The sequence below is a fragment of the Triticum aestivum genome, chromosome 2B (assembly GCF_018294505.1).
Source record: "Triticum aestivum cultivar Chinese Spring chromosome 2B, IWGSC CS RefSeq v2.1, whole genome shotgun sequence".
Lineage (NCBI taxonomy): Eukaryota > Viridiplantae > Streptophyta > Magnoliopsida > Poales > Poaceae > Triticum > Triticum aestivum.
In genome coordinates this window covers 535,964,697-535,978,984 of record NC_057798.1, presented here as the reverse complement: position 1 = coordinate 535,978,984, position 14,288 = coordinate 535,964,697, and positions in this window count along the sequence as shown.

Sequence of the window (14,288 nt, the reverse complement as noted above, 5' to 3'; positions counted from 1 at the left end):
CTAGAAGCTAGCCTATGATTATGATTGTTCTTGTCCTACGGATTAAACCCTCCGGTTTATATAGACACCAGAGGGGGCTAGGGTTACACAGAGTCGGTTACAGAGAAAGGAATCTTCATATCCAAATCGCCAAGCTTGCCTTCCATGCAAAGGAGAGTACCATCCGGACACAGTACGAAGTCTTCTATCTTGTATCTTCATAGCCCAACAGTCTGGCATATGCATATAGTCCAGTTCTCCGAGGACCTCTTAATCCAGGACTCCCTCAGGTACCTACTAATCTGTATCCAAATCCATAAACCTTTGTGGCGGGGGGTACCGAAGCAAAGTGCATAAAAACACATCCATACCTCTAGACCACCTAGCGACGACTACAAGAGTTGGAGCAAGCCGAAGGCGCACCGCCATCATTGTACCTCCCTCATCTAAGTCGGGCAAACCTTGTTGTAGTAGACAGTCGGTAAGTCAGCGTGCTACGACCTCAAAGGACTAGCACACTAGAATAGTAGCCGTCGCTGATAAAGAGAAAACGTAGATCAGAAGGATCCAACCTGTAGATATACAAACGTAGTCAAACAAATACCAGATCCAAACAGATCCACCGAAGACAAACAACGACGAAATCCCACAAGATTCACTGGAGACACACCTCCACATGCCTTCCGATGATACTAGACACACCGTCGGGGTGGGAGCTAGGCGAGAAAAACATTATTCCATCTTCAGAGAGTCGGTGGCGCCTTGCCTTCCTAAGCAGGACATAAATCCTCCAAAACTATAAACTAAGGAGAACCCCTTTCGCGGTCAAGGACCGGGATCCACCACAACTCCATGACCCTAAGGCCATAGGAGATGAGGAGATCGGCGATGGCGCCAATACGAGAGGTGGGGAAACCCTCATTCTAGGAGCCACCCATGGAGGATGAGGATTGTCTCTGTTGCATCAATATTACATCCACATGCAATCTCCCTTCAACTATATCAACAAAAAACATATGTAAGTTCTCCAAAAGAACTTCAACTTACTTTAATTTGTAGTTTTGGTAATTTCCTAGAAATTAAGATATTGGCTCTATTTTTTGACAATGCTACCCTGCCACACATTGTGGTACGAGTGTGTGAAACACGCCAAATGAGAGATCGATCAAAGCATCCGACTTGGCCGGTCTTGTTTTCGTGGATAAATAGAGTGTATGATAGAGGAGGATGGTGATCATGTGGTTGTAGCTCTTTTAGAGTGGTGGATCTTCTTGTGTATTCTGTTATGCATTGTGGTATTTGAATATGCCTTTCAGTGGAGTGGATAACCCCGCTTCGTGTCTTGGTATCGTGGATCATTTTCTAACCGATGGCAGTCGGCCAGCTTCGGCGTCTCCGAGAAGCTCATGAGTTTATGTCTCTGAATTTGTGTGGCTGGATTCCGGGTGGTAGTGCAATCCTCTTAATCACTTTCTTCACCGGGATGACAATGTGTTTGCCAAGTCATTTATGGGGTGAGGATTTGTGGGACACAGGTGCGAGGGTGCGGGGGCACTGAGTCCCTCGTGCATGCACTACTGGGAAAAGCTTTATAGGCAAATTCAAATGAGTGGCAGGCGTGCCATGTTACCCGCCACAACTGCTTTCAAGAAGAAGCACTGGCGGGTACTTAAGGAGACCTCGACTGCTATTGCCATAGCAGTGGCGGGCAATTCTTCGTACTCGCCACACGTAAACTCTCTTCAAGATCCCCGCTTGGTGAAAGACACTAGTGGCGGGCCTCGCAAAGTGCCCGCCACTGCTCTATCAGCCAGCAGTGATGGACGGCACGAAAAGCCCACCACACAAGTCATTCAACAAATCGCGCCAACGGAATTCAAAATTTCCAAAAAATTGCAGTGGCGGGTGTCGTACTCTACCCGCCACACATATCGTAATATTGAAAAATCTAGTCTACTGTACCTAGAAAGTGGCCAAATTCAATCATGTAGTTTTGGATGGTGTGTATTAACCATGGAATTTTTTTGAAGTGCAAACTAAGTCCAAATGATTTAGAAAAATGTAGTTGTTTGTGTAAGGGGGTAGGCCAAATATACTGAAAAAGGCCTAAGTAGAAGTGGCGGGTAATTTTCCCTGCCCGCCACCTGCACTTATGTGTGGCTGGCGCTTATCCGCGCCCGTCACTGGTTCGCTCCATATACCCACCTAACCTAGAGACACCTATAGCCACCCATATGTTATCCAAAAAACTATCCACCCTACTCACTTCCTCGTCGTCACCGTCGCCATCATCGTGGTGGCCTTCGACGTTGCCACCGCCGCGCTCACCCTTCGGCGCCTACATGGTCGGCGCCTTCCCCCTCGTCCATGTCATCCCCATCACCCTTGTTGTCCACCGACTCCGCATAGAACATCCTCACCGTCCGCCGCCGTCAACGTCGCCCTTGCCTTCCGCCGACTCCAACGTCCACCGCATCCCCGACACGCTCAACGTCCGCTGTCGCCGTCCTCAACCTTCCCATCGTCTTCGTCTGCCCCGGTAACCACATCTCTCTCTTTTATTGTAGATTTACAGTGTAGTTATTATTATACTAGAAATAATTGCTAGTTATTAGATAGTGTTTATTGTAGATGTAAATTTTTTGGGCGTAGCATATTATATACAAGTAAAAGTTTGTACTAGTTATCCATAAGGAGTGCCAACATTTTGGGAAACGTTGATTAAGTTTCATTTCATTAAATTTATGGCACTCAGTATGTTGAATTACTAGCAAAGGTCACGCCCATTTTTATGTACAAGTGAAAGTGTGTACTAGTTATTCATGATGCGGGTGTTCATAAGGAGTGCCAAGGTGTTGGGAAACGTTTTGTTATATAGTTGCTTTCAATGAAATTGTGGTTTATCTAAATGTCAAGTTTTTAATGCAAATTAGATGGAGAAGCCAGGATGCAATGTTATGACTTAACTGTGCAGGGAGTAATCTAGTAGTTGTCGAGAGAGCTGAAACATACGCCAACAGAAATACAAAATCGTACCATCGTGTCACAGCAGTCGCTTCGAGTGCGCGAGCAACCGCCAAGACTGGATGAACAGCCACCGAATTTGTGAAGATGGCCATAGCCGAGATCACAAAGATGACTCGAGATGAGGAGATCTCTTGAGAGAGCTGAGCTTTTGCTTGTGACCTAGTGATGCACCACCTTTATGTGATCGACTGCGAACTTAATTTCATGATGCGATGACGGAGCTGAACTTAATTTTATGTTTTGACACTACAAAAAAAAGACACATCCGTGACATTTTGGTCCGAATGAAAAAAAAATTATGTCATACATATGACACTTGTATGATGGTAATTGTGACAAAACCCGGTATCATCATAGATGTGGTGGGCTCCTACTTCTATGACAAAAAATCATGACAAAAAATGGGTTTTTCGTCCTGGGCGGGCCGGAGACGCAGCTGCATGACATTCTTTGGGCCGTCCATGGCGGAAAAAATCGTGGTAGAAGCGAGGGGGAGAAAATTTCGGGGAGTTGCCGATTACGGTGGGAGGTCGGGGGCCGAGCGGTGCGCGTTTCTCTCGTACACGTACGCGCGTGTGTGCGAGGCGTTGGCTCTAACTGAACCCGAGCGAGGCGTTGGGCTCTAACTGAACCCGAGCGATTGCACTGCAGGCTACGCGTTACTGAACCCGAGCGATCGATCGATGGCTGTTAACTGAACCCGATGGAGTGATTCCTTTGCTACTGCTGCTAACTGAAGCCGATCGATTGGATGAACAGTGAGCATTGCGGGTCGGTGGATGAACAGTGAGCGGTGGCGTTGTCTCTGGATGAACAGGACCCCGTGGTGCGAGGGCTGGATGAACAGTAGACGGTGGAGGGGTGGCCGTGGAGGGGTGGTTGAACAGGACCCCGTGGTGTGGAGGGCTGGATGAACAGTATATGGTTTAGGGGTGGATGAACAGTAGACGGTGGAGGGGTGGTTGAACAGTAGCCGGTGGAGTAGCGCACGGTGGAGGCTGGATGAACAGGAGCCAATGGAGGCTGGATGAACAGGAGCCCGTGGAGGCTGGAGGAGGTCGACGGTAGCCCGTGGAGGCTGGAGGAGGTCGACGGTGGAGATGAACAGTATCCCGTGGAGTCCCGTTTTGTGGTACGCCACACCCCTCCGGATCAACAGGACCCCCGTTTCGACCCTAGGAGGTCCGTTTCCTCCGTTTTGCGGTACGACACACCCATCCCGATCAACAGGACCCTCGTTTCGACCGTAGGAGGTCCGTTTCCTCCGTTTTGCGGTACGCCACACCCATCCCGATCAACAGGACCCCTGTTTCGACCGTAGGAGGTCCGTTTCCTCCGTTTTGTGGTACGCTACACCCCTCCCGATCAACAGGACCCCGTTCCAAACGTAGGAGGTCTGTTTCCTCCGTTGTGCGGTACGCCAGGCCTCGTTTCCATCGCCTGTTCCGTCCAAGCCGGTTGGCTCCCACGTGTTCCGTTGCCTCCCGATGAACACGACGCATTCCCTTGCCTCCCCATGAGGACGACGCATTCCGTTGGCTCCCCATGAACACGACGACAACGTTGTTTCTCCATTCTGACCCAGCCATATACGTATGCATGAGTAGGCGTTCAAGACCCTGCCCGTATGTACGTACGTGGCCATATTTTCTTTCTTGCACCCTTGCCGCTGTACGTACGTGTACATGCTACGTGCGCGCCTCTACATCGACACGTGCGCGCCTCTACTACGACATGTGTGTGCCTCTACATCGACCAGTATGTCGCGACCAAAATGACAACGCTACTACGCTTCAACCAGGTGGGTCCCGACTGTCAAGCACTTCCTTGCCTGCGAAGATGTAGCTGGTGGGTCCCAGCAGTCAGGGGGGCAAATCGTTTTGGTTTTTTTTTTGCCCGGACGCACTTCCTTGCATGTGAAGATGTAGCTGGTGGGTCCCAGCAGTCAGGGGGAAACGTTTTTTTCGCGAAATACTGGTGGCCCGTCCAGTGGGTCCCTGCTGTCAGGTGGAGGAATAATTATTTTGCGCGCAATAAGGAGGCACTTCCTTGCGGCTGCCGTGGACCCAGCTGTCAGCCTCTCCACGCACAGTACTCCTCCGATGGAAGTCAGTCGTTGACCACATTGACCATGCCGTGCCAAGAGCACCACGGCAGTGGACGACGGCGAGGCCTAGGAAGGGGACAACGCGGAGCCGGGGAAGACACAGGAGTGGATGCCCACGCGAAGAGGAGTACGAGGGTGAGGCTGTCATCGCTGCAGAATAACAGGGGTTGTCGGTGAGTAGAGGGATGGCCTGGCCAGCGGTGGGAGTAGTAGGGGGCGGTGAGGCCTCCGCCGCATCACAGCCGGCCACGGGAGGCAGGAGCATGAGGCACGACCGGCACTGGTTTGGGCGGCTAGAGCAAGAAGACCATGGGTTGAAGAAGCACTACGGCCGTTGGATGGACATCGTACAGTCACTGGAGCTAGAATCGTGCATATTATTGACTAAATTGACAAAGCCCTCCGTCCCCGTCAACTTAGTAGGCCCACAAGTCAGCCTGCCACTATACTGGGTCCCAGCTAACAGGCGGAGTATTCATTTTTTTGTGCGTAATAAGGAGGCACTTCCTTGCGTGCGAAGATATAGCTGGTGGGTCCGAGCTGTCAGCGGCGGTATCGTTTTTTCGTGAAATACAGAGACCCTTTCGGTGGGTCCCTGATGTCAGGTGGAGGAATCATTATTTTGCGTGTAATAAGGAGGCATTTCCTTGCGTGCGGCCGTGGACCCAGCTGTCGGCCTCTCCACGTACAGTCCACTTCAGATGCATGTCGGTTGTTGACCACGTTGACCAGGCCCCGCCGAGAGCACCAGGGCAGTGGACGACGGCGAGGCCTAGGAAGGGAACGACACGGAGGCAGGGAAGACTCGGCAGTTGTTTCCCATGCGGAGGGGAGTACGACTGTACGAGGGTTTACTGGTTCGTCTGCCGTCGCCGGAGAATAACAGCAGGTGTGGGTGAGTAGAGGGATGGCTAGGCCAGCGGTGGGAGTACGGTGGGGCGGTGAGAGCTGTGCGGCAGCACAGCCAGCCGCGGGGAGGAGGGAGCAGGCAGTCCCGCCGGTGCTTGTTTGAGCGGCTGGAGCAGGAAGAGCAGAGATTGAAGAAGCACGACGGCCGTTGGATGGACATCGTACGGTCACTGGAGCTAGAACCGTTCATATTGACTAAGTTAACAAAGCCCTCCGTGCCCGTCAACTTAGTATGCCCACAAGTCAGCCTCCCACCATGGTGGGTCCCAGCTAGCAGGGGGAGTATTCATTTTTCTGTGCGTAATAAGGAGGCACTTCTGGTGGGTCCGAGCTGACAGCGGGGGAAACGTTTTTTAACGAAATAGGGTGGTCCGTCCGGTGGGTCCCAGCAGTCAGGGATAAACATTTTTTTCACGAAATACGGTGGCCCGTCCGGTGGGTCCCAGCAGTCTGTGGTAGACAACATAAAGCCCATTTGCTATTTTTTATAATTTGCAGCCCATTTGCTAATTCTTAAGTAATTTATCACAGCCCATTTTCTGCCCAAGACCACGGTCAAAAAGTTCAACCTTATTTTGCATATTTCGGTGGAGTCCGAACTGTTGTAATCCCAAAATGATAAACATTTTTTTAAGAACTTATTGATTTGCCAAAAAAATCGTTTTGTTTTTGTGAGCAAATAAGACATGGGACAATTGAGTTGGTTTAAGGGAAAACCAGTGGTAAAAAAATCAGCGCTGGGTGGGAAAAAAACAACAAAAATAAGGATGTAAATATGAAAAGGGAATTTCATGTGTTTTCAATTTAATGATACGTGTATATGAACTAGCAAAACTATAGGTAGAGATTAGAAAATGGATGTAGGACATGCGTTTTAAGAGGAAAATAGAATTGGGATGTGTGTTTGATTCAGTAAAAAAACTGCCTGCGGATGTTGTAAGACAAAATATAACTAACACTGGCGGGCCAGAGGCCAGTAGATACCTACTGGATCTTTGTGCCCCGTTGTCGTCATGGGCTGGGCCTGTTAAAAACAAAACCAACCCTGGGCAGTCTGCAGCCCAGTTGAAACTTGCTTGACCTGAAAAAATAATATACGTGCTCAATAAACGAGAGAATTCTGCAGGTACAGACTGATAACTGGGATGCAGCACGGATATTTTTTTTATCGTGATAATAAGTGCATGCACTTGTTTCGAAAAAATTGGAGAACTGGGAATTCGAACGGCGGGTGCTTATGCTACCCATCAAATAAAAATCAGGTGCCTGAAAATTTATTTCGAAACAAATGATTCAGCTTTATATCCACGCCGACCCTCGACATGATGGTTGGAAGCAAATGCAAGTTCATACCAAAAGATCGTTAACAACAATACCAACTTGCGGACAACAAGGTAGTACAACTACCAATACCTAACTAACTTATAATCCTTTTACTCCTGGCCCTAGTGTTCGTCTGGTAGAAAATCTTGCAGAGGACCAGTTCCCGCTCCTTCTCTTTCTCCAGGTCCCCGAGGTGGTACTAGTGCATCACCCAGTTGGTCCTCTGCTGGTCGAAGTTCTTGTTGGTGTGCAGCACCAGAACCTTTTTTGCTGCCCGTTTGCCGGCCGTTGACCATCACCGGCAAGGTATTGCCAGTCTTGTGCCACATCGCGTGCATGCCGCACTCCGACTGTATATTGCGACGCGTCCACGTGCCCCTTTTGAACGCCCTGGAATTTCGCTGGAAGAATTGCTTCCTTAGGCCACTCAGTGTGATACATGCAGTATTGTGGAATACATGTTTTAGTGTACATAGTTGGCATTTTCATAACAACTTTGGCATGTTGCGGTCACTTCTTTCACTTTTTATTAACTATCAAATTGTAATTGCTTCACCAGGTCTGCGTCTAAAAAGAAAATTAGAGCTATAAACAAAGGAATATGTTTGTGCAAGTAGATGACCGATCGGTGTCTTACCTGGAAGTTTCTCAGGTTGGGCGTAGCATATGTTGTGCTCGCTGTCGATGGTTGGTATGAACAAATCGATGAGAGACTGAAATCTCGCGCTGTCAGCACTCACTTTGGCCTCAAGGTGCTCGATCAGCTCCTGATCCGTGGGATCGAACTTGACCCCAGCCGGCAGCACCGGCCAAGACTTCTTCGACTTGCATCGGTAATTCAAGTTATATGGTACTCAATGTATGATCAATCGACTGTTTTAAGTGAATGATGAAAGATTTCGACAGATAAGTGGTACTCCAAACTGAAGTCTAGAATACCCGAACATGCCGTCGGGATTCTTGTGTCACCTCACGCGCAGTGTGTTGTCACGTCAATTCAATGTGTGGACATGATGAATAATCATCATTATCAGTACATCCTACGCAGGTGAGTTAGGATGCACTTGATCCCAGGAAGGTATCTATCCTTCAAACCAGAGGAGTGCTTCAAACTAACAACAGTACATAATATCCAACAAAAGAGGGTCGTGCTACAGCAGCAGAATACATGGCTCAGTCTAGATATCAGCACGAATCAAGTTGTGCATATTTACCGTTGGCATGAACAACATCGCCGCATGTCGGGTTTGCAAAAGCCATCCATCGCATGGAAGCTTGATGCCTTTCACATACTGAAGATTACCTGGCAACAAGTTGTGTCGACGAATCTCTAGATATGGTGATTCATGAAACCCATGGTATGATGTGTAAACACAGCCCCCCCTCGCGAATGGAAGTTGCATAGCACAGTAATAATCGCCGGTGATATGATCGATGATTGGTTGGATGATCGGATAATTGAGCCCGAGGAACAAGGAGTGGTTGCCGAGGCTGTAAACCCGCCTCCGGTTGAATACGCTTGGCCCAACGGAGCTGGGATCTTTCTCGAACACGAAGCAGCCATAGCCATCAATGTCACGAACGCCCCACACATTGTACTGCATGTGGTTTGATGTAATGGTTTGGTCAACTTGGTATGTGCGAATGAGCATCAAATGACCGCCGTCAGCTGAACGAGCGATAAACCACCACCCATCGGCTGGTATGATTCCAGATCCTGGAATCATGAAGGCCAGCGCATTTGTGTCTGATGCAACAATTCAAATTGGAGACCAAAAGGACAAAAATAAACAATCATGTTCAGAGTATGTGTGGAATTAAGATTATTATAACAGTGACACATATCATAGACAGAGAATTGCAATGTCGTGGTCATAATCATACCCCAAGTTAAAAAAATAAGCCAATGGCTTTCATATTCTAGCAACATGTCATGGTTCAAACATCATGTAACAATGAGAGGAAAACAGCTATGACGACGCCTACTCATATTCTACCATAGCACTTACTACTACTATTCTCATATCAACTCTAAGCAATAACATGCGTTGTTATAAAAATCCTGTAAACGAGAGTAACATATAGCAATCATGATGTTATGCTCATAATATGTATTCTAACAATCATTAGATGCCAATTGTTCTCATATCAACTCTAACAATAACATGTGTGGTCATAAAAATCTAGGAAATGAGAGGAACACATAGCAATGATGTGGTTATAGACATGCTATGCATTCTAAATTTGTAACAAATGAACAGGCAGTCGTATTCATAAGGTAAAGATGAGATGAGATAGAACAATTACATGACGATAGATTCCACCAGTATAGGCAACCAATTTGTGCGTCGACTGCGTAAACGATGCCATCGTGCACTATAGCATTAGACAGAAATGTTGCCTCAACAGGATTGATGATGAACCATAACCATGTATGGCGACCGGATTCCAGATAGACTAATCCCATGTTGAACAAGGCAATGAGCTTGTAATCCATGTAGTCTTCTGATGGTGTGGGCACTTCACAGATTACAACTTTCTGCAAACAGAGGTCGAGCCAAAAGCTTGACGCGTCTCGTGCGTAGTAGGCAGGAGTGTCCGGCGGGCCGTGAGGCTCGATGTCGGCGGTATCCAACGATGGAAGGGTGATCTCTCGCTGGGTGTAGATATCCATGAGACGCCACGGACTACCGGTGTGGTGGATGAGGACGATCCAGTTGGCCTTCATGCCCGCCCAGTAGTGGCCGCGCATGAAGGACAGGTGGAACGGTAGTGGTAGCATGTCGAGGGGCACCACGGCAACCTCCGTAGGATCGTCAAGTCGGTGTCTGGGCCACCTGCGAGGATCAGGCATCAGCAAGAGGGTGTCTTGAAAAGAGCCGGCCGGTTGCAGATGAGTAGACGGTACAAAGACACCGAGCATGCGACCAGACGGACGGTGCTGAGTAGGTCCATACGACTACAGATCTGCTCCAAGAGAACATCGGGGAGGGAATTCCAATCGCGGCTCTGCGTGTCAGTCGGTTCTGCCATTGGGGTTTTTGGTGCCTGCGAGCCAGCGGGGAAGTGGATTCAGGCGGGCGAGCGAAGAAGCTTCTCCTCGTGTGGCTAAGAAGTGAGCGGGGGGATATGGTACGCGCGAGCTACCAAGGAAGATGGCGCGGGCGGGCGAGCAGTCAGCGGGGGTAAATGGTGTGCGGCCGACGATGGGGAAGAGAGGAGGAAGAAGAAGAGAGGAGGAAGAAGAGTGGAAGACGGGGAAGAAAGTGCATTAAATCTCAATTCTACTAGTACTACTAGCAGGATATACCGTCCTTCGGAGTGTAAATAGTTACACCGATGACATGTGGGTCTACCACAAGAGGTCCCATATGTCAGTTAATGGAGGACAGAGGTGCATAGGCGTATTTGCGGAAGCGTGCTCTACTGGCAAACATGATGGCAGTACTGGGTAAGGCTGATTTAGTAACAACAACATGCTGGTTCAGCTTATTAATTACGTGTCCCATCTGCTGCAGCGTGTATTGTCACTTCACTGCGAAGACTAGTTGAATAGTTCTCTCTGACCGAGATGGAGAATAATGGATCGCGAGGACTTCCTTTATATAGTATCCCTATGCCTCTATGCTCACTTCACTCATTTTGCTCCGTACCTAGTCACTTGTTGAAATCTGTAGAAAGACAAATACTCCGTATTTGGGAACAGAGCGAGGCTTTTACTCCGTACTACTCCCTCCGTTCCAAAATAGATGACCCAATTTTGACTAAAGTTAGTACAAACTTGAGTCATCTATTTTGGAACGGAGGGAGTATTTGGGAACAGAGGGCGTATCACCATATGGAGGGAACAGAGGAAGCTTGAAATATGAACATGTCAATGGTAGGGAGTAAGCCCCATGCATGCATGCATGCAACATGCAACACTCACACGTACACATGGACGCACGCAATACTCACGCACCCATGCGGCACACAGCACACGACGCAACACACACAGCTCACGCTCAAGTGCTCAACCTACTCCCTACGTCCGTGAAAGACTGTACATTTAGAGATTTACACATTGACCAGGGCATAATTAACGCCCAAAAGTAGCAGACTTATGTGTGCATGCGACCATTGAGATAAGAAGATTAAATGAAGGCCGTTGCATGCTGTAATTAAGGATAGACATGTAGCCTATACCTACAACACAAGTTGGTGCATTAGTCAATCAATATCGATTTAGATTAAAGGCTAAATGCATTGGAAGTGTAGATGTACATTATGTACCACACTCTTTGTTTTGTAGCCGATGTACACTCTTTGTTGGAAGACCGAGGGAGGACACGTGCATGCACTCACATACACAGCCAGGGCGGTTTGCGCGCAAGGGTTGGACTCGTGTCGCGCCTGCGTAAAGTTTTGTTTGACTGATTTCTTTGCTCTGCCAACTGACAGGTGGGACCCAAGAAACTAGGTGACAATTTAACCAGTCAACAAAGTGCCACGTCGACTATGTGGCCGGTCAGTAGGGTGCAATACGGTGCTCTACGATGAGCTAGTGATCGTATAATCGCCGCAAAACTATATATAGTCATCGTAAAGAGCGTATTGTTACATACGTTGACCGCCAGTGTATTTTTCTCGTTTCAAATTAAGCCATATTAATCGGAAAGGACGTAGTATGGACTACTACTAGTACTAGTACTCCTTTGATGTGTCCCGTCAACTCGCCGAACAAGGAGAAGCTTGCTTACTATGCCTCTCCCTTGCCCACGCGCGCGGTGGTTCGCAGGACGAGGAGAGGGTTTTGACAACAGTGCCCTCTCCCTCTCCCTCCCTCTCCCTCTCCCTTGCCCTCGCCCTCGCCCTAGCGGTGGACGTGCAGCAGTTCAATCGGTGTCAGATTGCCAGAAGCATATTGTACTATACTATCATCATTGTTGGACCTTCTGAAGAGGCGAAGAGCCAAGTGCAAGGTTCACACGAGTACGAACTGTTGAACCTCCCGAAGAGGCAAAGAGCCAAGCGCAAGGTTTTATAGGAGTTGTCGTCCTAGTAGGAGTGTACTACAACTATAGCGAACGATGTTACTGTATGATGCCGCCACGTCACGTATATCCAAAGCTGTGCCACCTTTTTTTCTCAAAGAGCGTGTTGGAGCCCGTGCAACAACCACACAAGTTGCACGTACACATAACACATTTACTAGTAATAAATTCTAAAGGACAAATGCCAGTATGCCACACAAGTTCATCTCCAATTCATGTGATAAATTTGTGCACGACTAGTCTACATATATTCACGGCGCTACCGTTCACAATTACCGTACTCCACTTACACGTTATAGATGGGCTACATGCATGTACTCCTCCAGGTTCCAGTCCCAGGTGTTCTTCATGGATGGCACGATCCATAGCGGTGGGCAACGGGAATCATTGTCGCAGCTTTCTAGTCCGGTTCCACACGATGGAGACTCATCCAAGCTGAAGCGGCATAAATCAGGGATAGCGTGTCCCAGCCTGTCGTTCATCCGGTGGTGCGCAATGAAGACACGACCATGCTTCATGAACGGCAGGCCTTCCATGTCGTGCACGGAAGGTGGCATCCGCTTCACAATGGGGTAGTTGTCCCCGATGAAAAGCGAGTACTCTCCAAGAGTGTTCCTCGGCACCCACGTAGCATCACGGGGGTCGAACTCGGCGTCGTTCATCTGGTACAAGCGACATCCCAGATCTGGACACATGGTGACATACATAGTCAAGGTCCATGCATAATAATGTTGTGCTCAAATATGGCGGTCAGTAATATTGTGCAGCAAATAGTACTACTCCGGTATAGAGGAAGTAAAATAACCGGCTTATTATATATAGCCACTCTTGGCTACATGGATGAGATAGTAAGACATGGAAAAACAAAAATGGTGGCAGCTAGTGGGTTCAAGTCTTCAAGGGCCTAGCTAGCTATACGCGTCCTCCAAGGTAAAAAGTACTCCTACTAGTACTACTAAGTATACTACTAGTACAACAATGAAAGAGAAGGCGAGAGGGTTAAAAAATGGAATACCTGGGTAGATGGTGACGGTCCGATCGTGGTAGATTGTGTGACCATGTTGCACATCAGTGGTACCATGGGTAACGACTGCTAAGATAGTTGATCCCAATATGCCAAAGTCAGCTACAAGGTTCCAGGTTAGACCGAATCATGGATGCAAATGCACATCCAGGATCGGCAATCTTATTTTGATCGGGGGATGACTGGTCCCTGCAAAATAATGGAGTACCATTAGGGATGCAAATGATGGTTTGTGCATTCCGTTTGTAATCTCCCGTACCGTAGAATGGCAACCAGATGAAACAAGTCCCCTGGCTTGTCACCGCGAAGATCCGGCCTAGATGGCGCACGGCGTCTTCAAACATGTAGGGGTACAAATCCGTCGTCGCCAACATGCGCCAGCCTCTGCCGTTACTGCGTCTTGCATTGATGGCAATCCTTATGTCGAACACCGCGATGAGATAGTAATCGTCATAGCCGCGTCGCTTTGTCGGCGGGCTGCAATTGCTATCTTCTTCAATCTCATGTAGGCATCATCATACGTATTCAAGCCCAGCCAGTCCGGAAGGCCGATCCCAATGGTGGAGAAGGGGTCTACTGGAACGGCCGCACTGCTGTGGATGTTGTGCAAAATGATGGTGGTATCCGGTCGGAGGTATGCAAGCTAATCTTCGTTGGCACCGACACCTATATATAAGACGGTGGGCAGCGAAGAAATTACGGGCTGGAAAGGGAATAACTAAGTACTACATGATCAAACTCCATTACTGACCTGCTCATCGGACAAAATCCGACTACCTCTCAACGTCGACAACTCTAGCGGAGTCAACGTGCAACAATGGCCAGGGAGCGGTGGACTGTTCGAAGGATTGTCCCATAGAAGAACCTTCTCCTCGAGGACGCATGG